The 10,605-nt window shown below is 37.2% G+C and overlaps 1 long non-coding RNA gene across 1 annotated transcript; it reads right to left on the bottom strand.

Annotated features, from left to right (window-relative positions):
- Positions 1-179: 179 nt before the first annotated feature.
- On the bottom strand, positions 180-813 carry LOC119650253. Its single transcript, XR_005249246.1, has 2 exons — positions 722-813; positions 180-288 (listed from the first exon to the last, which is right to left on the bottom strand). It is a non-coding gene; the product is annotated as an uncharacterized LOC119650253 (long non-coding RNA).
- Between the last annotated feature and the right edge of the window lie 9,792 nt (positions 814-10,605).

Raw genomic sequence — 10,605 nt, 5'->3', positions numbered from 1 at the left:
TGCAGGTGTGAAAGAATTCTTAAGAATATGGTTCTCACTTATCATGATGTCATTCCAGTTTGAAAATTAAAAAAATCATGAGCGAAAGCTGGCGAGAAAGGGAGAGAGAAAGAGAGAGCGAGAGTATTTTGAATCTTTCTATGAATATCGAAAAGCATAAGCAAAAATGAAAAATTGAATATTTTTCTAAATCAATTTATACATGAGAAGTAATGTAAAAATGCTCTTGATTCAAATCGAAACATTTTTCATTTTTGTTCCATGCGCAGAAGAATACAATTGATGAATCTGAAAAAAGCGTGAATGAATCCGTAATCAAAATCGGAGCGAAAGGAATTCATCGAAATACAAAAGAAATTTCTAAAAAATACAAAAAAAAATCCGAATGTAACGAGTCTGTGATTTGGGAAGGCTTCTTGAGTCTCTTATTATTTTCTCAATTGAATATGAATTTTTAGGCCGTACCAAGCAAGCAAGCCTTCTCAACCAAATATAATATTGAATAATGTTTCCTTGTGTAATGTGATATATGTTGTTGATCTTAGGGTTTTTGGAAGTTATATTTATGTGGGGAATCGCAGAATTTCCAAGTACGGAGTAGCTTCATCAAGCAGCTTTGGCATTGACAGTTCACACGATATAAATTCCAAAGATTCTAGTGTTTGAGAGTTGCAAGAGTCAACAGTCTGATGAGAATTGTTGTGAATTAAAATAAAGGTACCTATAGGTGTATGTTAAGGGTAAATTTATCTTGTTGAGTGACTGTACACATCTGTATGACTGATAGTTTGTACGCCTTTGATGTATGAATAAAACTTTTGACTGCCAAACCGTGTATTCATTCATTCATTTTTATACAAAATATACATAGTGCATTGTTCTTTGTTTCAACGGCATGTGATCAATTTACACACAATTGAACAATACTATTGAGAACTGAATAAAAAGACTATAATTTGAAAGAAGACGTGGTTTTATTATCTGAAATGAGCTGACGTACTTATTATAACTCATTGTTAGATGTTATCGCTTTATATGTTTTTGAAGCCTATCCCATTACCGGTCGGAACAAAGTCTGAAGATATATTGCTCTGCTTATCTTTGTATAGCGCAGCTGCAACAACGCCTTTATGGAGGATCATAATAATGTCACAGCAGATCTGGTATTCCAGTTCCATACTTGAATAGAATATCAAGAGGGATGCCACCGGAATTATTTCTCGCACAAACGGCCAGGATTCCTACATCTATTCTTAATGTGACCTTGTAAAATATAGTAATGTCATGAGAGTCCGTTGGTGAGCAGAGGAGCGAGAGAAAGATGTCATTGTCGTATAATCTGTTTAGATGAATTTTAAATTCACCTCACCGAATGATTGTGAGGATCCCTCCACTTCACTACTACACTTTGGAGCAGTAACTTTGATATTTGCGTTTTTACATCTCTAATTACCTCGTCCATTCTAGTTTGTAGCTCCATTTTCAACAAATACTTTCCTTTTTGGGGTTACCGGCCCCCATCTTGTTTTATTTTCATTAGTCTCTCTGTCGCAGGTACTTTCTCAGAAACGGTTGCTCCTGTTGATCCGAAACTTGGTGGAAAGTTTGAAATAATAAAAACTTGTTTCTTTTTCGTTGGTGTGAATATTTATTCTTGCAAATACCGATATTTCGGGAACCACTTGTTCCATTCATATCGGTATTTGCAAGAATAAATATTCACACCAACGAAAAAGAAACAACAAGTGTTTATTATTTCAAATAATTAATCGTTGGAAACACCGCATAATTTCACTCAGATTGGTGGAAAGATGGGGACTGGGATTTCCCCGGCATGCCACGAACATCCTTCTACGTTTGGCTCAAAAGAGTCCTTATATATGCGAAACGGGGCTGGAGATTTTTTTCATCGAATATAGTAATGTCAGGTACCAAATGCTCTAATGAATACTTTTCCAAATCTAACATTAGTTCTGATATCTCATGCAAAACGAGGGGGTGCAGGGACGGGAAAGTGGTTGTTTTTTTCACGCCCACCATTCTCAAAAAATACCGAACTGAATCTGCCACTATATGGTGCCTTGGCCTCAAAATACATAAAGTTGCTACTAGTATGATACTATATTTTCTTGGAAATTGGCTTTTCTATAATGACCTTGAGAGTGGTTTCCATCATCCGGGTGCCAAAGAAGTGTTTCACTCGAAAGCATGTTTTCTAAATCGGCGAGCAATAAAACGGCAATAAGAATTTTCTTCCAGACAACTTCAAAATTCAACTGCAACATCTTGATTTGCTTACCTAGTAAAGTAAACAAAATTTTTTTAAATAGCTTTTTTTTTGTGAAAAATTTGATTATATTTTCCAAGTCTCACCATTCTAGAAAAAAATCCTAAAATTATAGTTGTGTATACTTCAATAGCTAACTGGTGTGGTTCATGGAAAAAGGAAATTATTCTCCCTGATAGTGATCCGGGGAACTTTCACTGTTCCTCGCCGAGAAACTTTGAAAAATGTTGTATTGTTGTTCTACAGGCCATTTTCTAAAAAAATCTTCAATAATGCAATTTTTTCTTATTATTGAAAAGTTGCTTAATTGGTCGATCTATCTAGAAAAACAAAACCTTATTAAAATCGATTCAATGTCTGTCTGGCTAAACTGATTGTCATGAAATTTGGTGAGAATGTGTGGTCTATGAATCGCTTTACATATAGCCAATGACACAATTTTGTGTTGAGTTTGAGGAAGGCTCCCCATACAGGTAAAAGGAGGGTGTACAATTTTTTTCATGAGATATGGTTATGTAGAATATCAAATGAAAGGGCGCGATTAGTACTTTTTCAAAATGATCTTATTTCTAATATTAATTGAAACAGGGTAATGAGGGCTCAATATCATCATCATCATCAACGGCGCAACAACCGGTATCCGGTCTAGGCCTGCCTTAATAAGGAACTCCAGACATCCCGGTTTTGTGCCGAAGTCCACCAATTCGATATCCCTAAAAACTATCTGGCGTCCTGACCTACGCCATCGTTCCATCTCAGGCAGGGTCTGCCTCGTCTTCTTTTTCTACCATAGATCAGATATCATCCACATCCATACGGATTAAGTGATTTTATCCACAACCTGACGGTGATGGTATCGCTCGTAGATTTCGTCGTTATGTAGGCTATCCCTATGTAGGGGCCAAAAATTCTTCGGAGGATTCTTCTCTCGAACGCGGCCAAGGGTTCGCAATTTTTCTTGCTAAGAACCCAAGTTTCCGAGGAATACATGAGGATTGGCAAGATCATAGTCTTGTACAGTTAGAGCGTTGACCCTATGGTGAGACATTTCGAGCGGAACAGTTTTTGTAAGCTGAAATAGGCTCTGTTGGCTGACAACAACCGTGCCCTGATTTCATCATCGTAGCTGTTATCGGTTGTGATTTTCGACCCTAGATAGGAGAAAGTTGTATTCTCCTATCTTTATTCTTTCCGTTTGAACAGTGCGATTTGATGTTGTTGGTTGGTCGGTTTTCGGTGCTGACGTTGCCACCATATATTTTGTTTTGCCTTCATTGATGTGCAGCCCAAGATCTCGCGCCGATTATCGCCTGCTCGATCTGGATGAAGGCAGTTTGTACATCTCGGGTCGTTCTTCCCATGATGACGATATCGTCAACATAGGCCAGTAGTTGGGTGGACTTAAAGAGGATCGTGCCTCGTGTATTTACCCCAGCATCACGGATCACAGCTCAATATGTGTCCCAAAAAGTGAAGCAGGTCTCGTTTTCAGAACCTATCCAACCGAAAAATCTGAAAAAAATCACAGTGGTCTGTATCTCTACGATATCTAATCCTCAAAATACATTTCAGTCCGATATCTGCATAAATAAAGTTAATAATAGTAATTTGCATATTGTAGACATTTACCCGGCAGCCCTCCTTAAGTTCATCCTAGAAGTACAAAATTGGCTTCCTAAGGCACAATTTGGTCAAGTTTGAAGAAAATCCAATTAGTATTAAGAAAGTTGTGTCCGGATAGCTGAGTGGTTAGAGCACAAGGCTGTCGTACGGAATTTCGCGGTTCAAATCTCACTGGTGGTAGTGGAATTTGTATCGTGATTTGACGTCGGATACTAGTCGACTTGAGTCAAATCAGGGTAATAATCGAGCGAGCGCAATGCTGATCACATTGCCTCCTACAGTGTACTGTAGTGTACCGTTATGGTCTTGAATGAAGCGCTCTAACACGCTTCAAGGCCCTGATCCAATATGGATTGTTGCGCCAACGATTATTATTATTATTATTAACAAAGTTATAGAGAGTGAAACTATTATAATAATTTTTTGTGAACTTCGTGCATTTTACAAGGTGTATGACGTTATCATCACATCAATTCGTCAATACCACAACAAAGTGAGCTAATATGAATGGGAGTCGCAAAGAAACATTTTGTTTCAGTTTTTTAGTTATTTGTATGTATATCAATATCAATTGCTCCAGACAGACATATGTGTACATGTAGTTATATGTACGTGCTAATGAATTTTGAGGGTAGTGTCTAATTCAGGCAGTTATATTTGTATATTAAAGGGGTATTCTCATGGGGGCAATTATTTTTTATAATATAGTCGTTGACATAATCCAATTGGATCAGGGCATTGAACTGTGTTAGAGCACTTCATTCAAGACCGTAACGGTACACTACAAGATTATAGTACCCTATAGGAGGCATTGTGGTCAGCATTGCGCTCGCCCGAGATTATTACCCTGATTTGACTGGTATCCGACGTCAAATCACGATATAAATCCCACTACCACCAGTGAGATTTGAACCGCGACCTTCCGTATGACAGTCTTGTGCTCTGAACACTCAGCTATCCGGACACTATTTTTTTTTAGAAGACTATACAATTCAATCATTTGTTTTATGTTTTTATTTGCATTTTAACCTCGTTAAAAAAAAAAACTTTTGATTTTTTTATATTTTTTTTAATTAAATTAGACACCAAAAAAGCAGTTCACTGGTCAGCGGCTGTTCATGTTGTCTGAAATAAAAAAATCAAATGGATTATTGTTCAGTGAATCTGCCGCCATCGTCCCTACCAAAATTAATAAATTTCATTGAAAAGAAAATGGCGGACTGTTGAAAAAAATTACGAAAATCTTGTTTATTTGTTAAAAATCGTTTAAAAAAAATAAAAAATACTTCCGAAAATGAGCAATTTTGATACGGACGGTAATTATTAATGAGTAGAAGAACATATATAAATTTCAAAGGAATCGGTTGAATAGTTCTTTTAGGATCATTTCAGTTTTAGAAAATGATGTTTCGAGAAAAATGCGTTTAAAATGTCAAAAGCAGAATTTTCGTAGAAAGTTTATACTTACAGTAATCTGCTATGCCTGGCCCATATAGTAACCCTTCGGTGGTTTCATACACATCATTTTCTGTCATTTTTTGTGACCTGAGGGAAACCCTTTCCTTAGCATACAAGTAGGCATTTCGGCCATTTCGCATACCAAAAATCTCCATTATTTCAAGGATGGATGAATATCCTTCATTAAACATACATGCAGCTGTCCATGACGCCATTTCCACCATCTTTTTCCATTAAAATAATGCTTTGGAATCAAGTTGCTGTTTCTTCATCAAATGCTGGAAGACGTGTGTAATTTTCGTCTGTATTCTCTGCCGTATGTTGTAAATACTTGCACCATGCAATTCAACAGCACGATGGTTAGGGGTTTTCATCGGTTGAAATGTAATGGTAGTATGTAGCCCACACTGCTTCCTTCATTTTTTCTTGAGAATCTGGATTTCTCAAACTAGCCAAAGCATAGTATATACTTAGCTTAACCATCATGACATTGGTCAATTTTTTTGTTGGAGCGCTAGTGCTTCATCTTTTTGATTATGTTTGGCCTTTTGCTCTACTTCTTCCAAGCCTTTTTCAGCTTTTAAATACTGATTATGTGTTTTTTAGCTTCTTCACTCGTCTATACATTTTTTTGATGTGCCAGATGCACTTTTTTTTCTTCTACCACAAGATTGCCGTTGTAGGGATCGGCATCCAGTAAATTTTTAGATGTTTTGCTGTCACCATCTCCAACGTTTTTACTATATTTTACTTTAAAGTATTCAACAAACCGCTGAAACATTTCGATCACACCATCAACTTCCATTTTATCGGAACTTCCTTCATGATTTGCTTCACCATGCTCAATATGATTTTCATTACATTCCAAAAGCTCGCCTGGCTCTTCCCTGCCAATCCATTGCCCGCATGCTTTACACACTTTTCATTTGACAATTAAATCCACAATGGATTAGAATTAGAATAATTTACCATCAAAGAAACAACATCCAGGAGTGAGGGAAAATCACGCTTGGTCCATGATCCATCATCAGAAAAAATTTTATCTTTACCACATTGAATTTTTGTCCTTCTGAAACGGCTTTTTTTAAAACAGTATCGACTACTGATATACGTACAGTGTTCAGTAATAGACAGTTTGTTTGTTTGGGATGAGGATAATATCTGTGCCTGGAATATATACGCATAACTTGTAGTTTAAAAAAATGTGAAGGAATATGTTGGATTTGTATCGGATGCGCCGGATCTCATTGTCTACCTTTCGGATAGGAACGAGATAGATAAGTGGCCCATAACCCATACTAGTAATATATTGTTCTGTCGATGTGTCGATGTCGCCCAGATGGCTTTATTGTGTGTTTCCCCTAGGATAGGACAAGCAGGAAACAAATGCATCCGAAAGAATGATCTTGGATGTATCTACTTACTTCCTCTTTACTTCCTAATCTAATTGCTAAGGATATTGCGCGTTTACTTCCACCACTCTACCTATATAGGAATTTCGAAGCGCTATTCGCTCAGTAGTTCCATTAAGATCCATTACCATTAATCCGAAATGAATCTTTATGGAAGCTTTATTTTTGAGATGTTGGAAGTCATAAACAGCTGTGCAATGTCTATTGTTACGACAGATGCTGCCACGTGCTTGTTACCACGTGGGCGCATACCATTGCACTGCCTCGAATACACGGCTCTTACACCAGCCCTTATGCAAAATTTTTATCACGCATCGCGGTTGAAAATGTGCAACGATTTTCCATCATCATGAAATTTCAAAGAATGCGCTGGGAATCGAACCTCCTGTACATAGTCCTCTTGATCTGGGCCAAAATACTCTGATGACATGATAAGAATAGATGTTCACCAAGACCCCAAACTTTTGACTTACAGCAGGGGTCGTTTCCCATATACCAACACCGAAAAGATATTGGAGGGAAGTAACCTTCATTTGTTGTTGCTGTTGAAGTATTTGCATTTCTCGATCTGGTGGGTTGGCATTAACTCTGAGGCCACCATCAGCAGAAACAATGCTACCGAGATTTCCTAGTTGTTCCACGCCTTCAATGTGCGACGTGTTACGTATACTATTTGGTGCCATCATAATGACGCATTTGCGATGCGCGTAACCAGATGTCAGTTAACGTATTGCACTTAACGAAAGACGACGTTAATGCGAAGTTGCGCGGGAAGAACAAATTCAGTTGGAATTCCCATGCATGGCACACAATATACATAGATACGTACATATTGCTATCATGTTGTGATTGGTTGTTGAAATCACGTCACGTCACGTTTCCCACTAGTTCATTATACAGGTCTGGAGAAAATTATGCGAGCTCCCCTATTACTCCTTTTTTCCGAACTAGGCAATTTATCAATAGATTAAACAACTTTTCAGGAGCAAGAAAATTTATTATTGAACATTTTTAACAAAATGGCGGCTGTATGACCGTACAAACAAAAGAAGATTCGAAATTTTTTCTTGAAACACTAAGTGTAGTTAGTGAAGTACGCTTGGAAAAAATTTGCTTTTTAGGCAAAGAAAAATTTATTTGTTTTGAAAAAAAATCCTCTTCATCAGTTTTTAAAATAGTGTGTGCTTCACTAGATAATCAATCAGAAGTTAAAGTTATTTTTTCACGTCAATCGGATGAAAACACTTCGAGTTCTGCTGCTCGCCGATTTCAAAAAACGTGGTTCCAAGAAAAAACGCGTTTGAAGATAAAAAACACTATAACTCTTCGGAGCTATAATGATACCGCTCGTAAAAAGTTTTCCAACTTCACTCTCCTAGCTCAGCACCATACAATCACCTTTCCATTCTCCATTCCACTGCTCTTACAGCCTTTTTCTGGTTGCTGTAATGCTGTGTTCTGCCTTTTGACGGTGTAAAAAGTGTGTTCAGCAGCTTGAATGCGGTTTTTTCCGAGGAGTTACTTCAGCGAAACTAATATCAAAAATGTCAAGTTGTTTTTATATAAGAACGTTATCGATTATGAATCTAAGGATGTTTTTAAGCCAATAAAAAAATGGAGAAAACAATTCCGAACAGATATGTAACCCCCTAAGAATTCCGTACCACATGTTAACGAAATGAAAAATAACAGTGTTAACCTCCAGCAATGGCCGTAGCATTGTATTATTAACTGGTTATAACAGCGAAATATCGCAATTTCCTTATTTAAGAATCACTTCGCTTTCGCAAGTTGTGCAGAAATTACAAGAGGCACCTTTTTCCTGACCCGAAAATACTAACCTCTAGGATATTGTTTCAAGACGAAGTAGCACCTGCAGTTGGGTTGCTAGAAGTAAACAAAGCCTTAACGAAATTGTCGCATGATCACAGATAAGAAACGATGATGCTTCGATTGAGTGAATTCTTATCATTTTTGCGTAGCGTCCAATTTGCAAGCGTTAAGACCACATAAAACTTCTTTTTATATGTACGATTTCGAATGGTTTTTAAAATACTGGCAAATCATGCAGTTTAATTCGTACATAACATACATCTACATACTCGTATACATATAAGTGGCATCCACTTAGTTTCATAACTTCTTGCGCACAGCTCAAACATTGAACAATTTACAGTTGAAAAACTTTTGAATCACTCAATAAACTGACAGAAACCCCGGATTGACGCTATCCTTCCAAAATACCTAGAATTTACGTAGATCTACTGGCAGCATGTTTGCCATACGTCTGCCTTATATGAAGATTGCGCTACCAGCTGCTTGTTATGTGAACGAAGATACTCAAGATGTGCGAAATGGGGTCGACTTCATAAGTCGTTATATCCGATTTTTTCTGGAATACATCCAGAAAATGCGTCGTTAAAGCCGATATTTCGTAATAAGCGATGTCGTTATATCAGATATGACTTACGAAAAAATTGTATGATTCTTGACTGGGACTTGGAAGATTGGTCGTAATAAGGGATTTGTCATTGTAAACGGTGTCGGTGTTGACTGTAAATAGGAAAAAAAATGTTTATTCACCGTAAATAAAAAATTGTATGTTAAATTGTTTCGGCCGCCGGACCTTCAGAAAAGAAAGTGTCATCGAAGGAAATCTGTGTGCATTGTTAAAAAAATGATTCACACGCTAATCCCGCTGAAAAAAATCCCGAATGTGCTTATTTATTAGGTAGCTACAGTGGCATAACCCTCTAATCTTTCTCAAAGGCCCCAGGCCCTCCAAAAAGGAGCAAGAAAACGCTGAACTAGCCGCAGCTAGTTTTTGTAATAGCAAACGCTTTGAAATTAGTTTTAATTCAAGTCCTAGTAAGCTGCAGTGAATGTTTTGTACTCCTTTGCGAAATTCAAACGACTCATTTTCATTGTCTCTGATGAATTTTTGCCTTTTTGCCTGACGATATGATTTTAGATCAATTTCAGCACATCGACGCAACAATGTTTGAATGGAAAATAATCTCAATTTTTTTTTCGGACTTTCTGAAAAGTAGTACCGCGGCTCCCCAGCAATTTTCGAACCACAATCCAGTCCATTCTCTGCGCACTCTTTGTTCTTATAGTTCGGTCGTAGACTTGGTTGGTCGCTCTTTCCTTCATACATGTTTTTAGTACTTATATATAGAAACTGTACTCACACTTACCTCTTCTAATCAGACAATTTCTAGGTAATGATATCGTTCCCATAAATCAGAGCAAGAATGGCTCCTTTTTTCCAGCTTGAACATCAGCTTTTCTGCCAAGACTGTCAATTACGCGACTTTACCAAAACTTGAAGAAAACGAAGTCGCTTACTTTTAAAACTATCAAAACGTACAGATTTAATAATTGATCTTTATGATGTCAAACCTTTTGCACAGACTTCACAATAAAAACCACGCCATGCAACGATGCTCCATTACGTTTCTACTCTGTAGCACTTTTTAGCGCAAAGCAAAATATAACCCTACTTTTTCTAGTATCAGCAAGATCTATACTTCTTAGTAATCAAGTAATAAGAAGCTGATGCGCATTAAAAAAATATACATATCATACGACTGCACACACTAAATTTCATAGTTGGATTGAAATCAGCGGTGTCCATAATTCGCTGCCTGCAAAGGCAATTTTACAAAAACACGATTCTGAGATAATCGCGCCTAAAGCCTCAAGTTTGTGTTTTGCACTTTAAAAATTCACTTATTTATTTACATCGATTCCAGGGCCATACAGTACTCGTCCTGCAGAACCCTAAACAATCAATTTGATGCTGGCTACAATCCATTCTAG

Source organism: Hermetia illucens, chromosome 1 (genome assembly GCF_905115235.1).
Source record: "Hermetia illucens chromosome 1, iHerIll2.2.curated.20191125, whole genome shotgun sequence".
NCBI lineage: Eukaryota > Metazoa > Arthropoda > Insecta > Diptera > Stratiomyidae > Hermetia > Hermetia illucens.
Note: the sequence above shows the minus strand (reverse complement) of the source record. Positions and strands in the feature narration are given on the sequence as shown.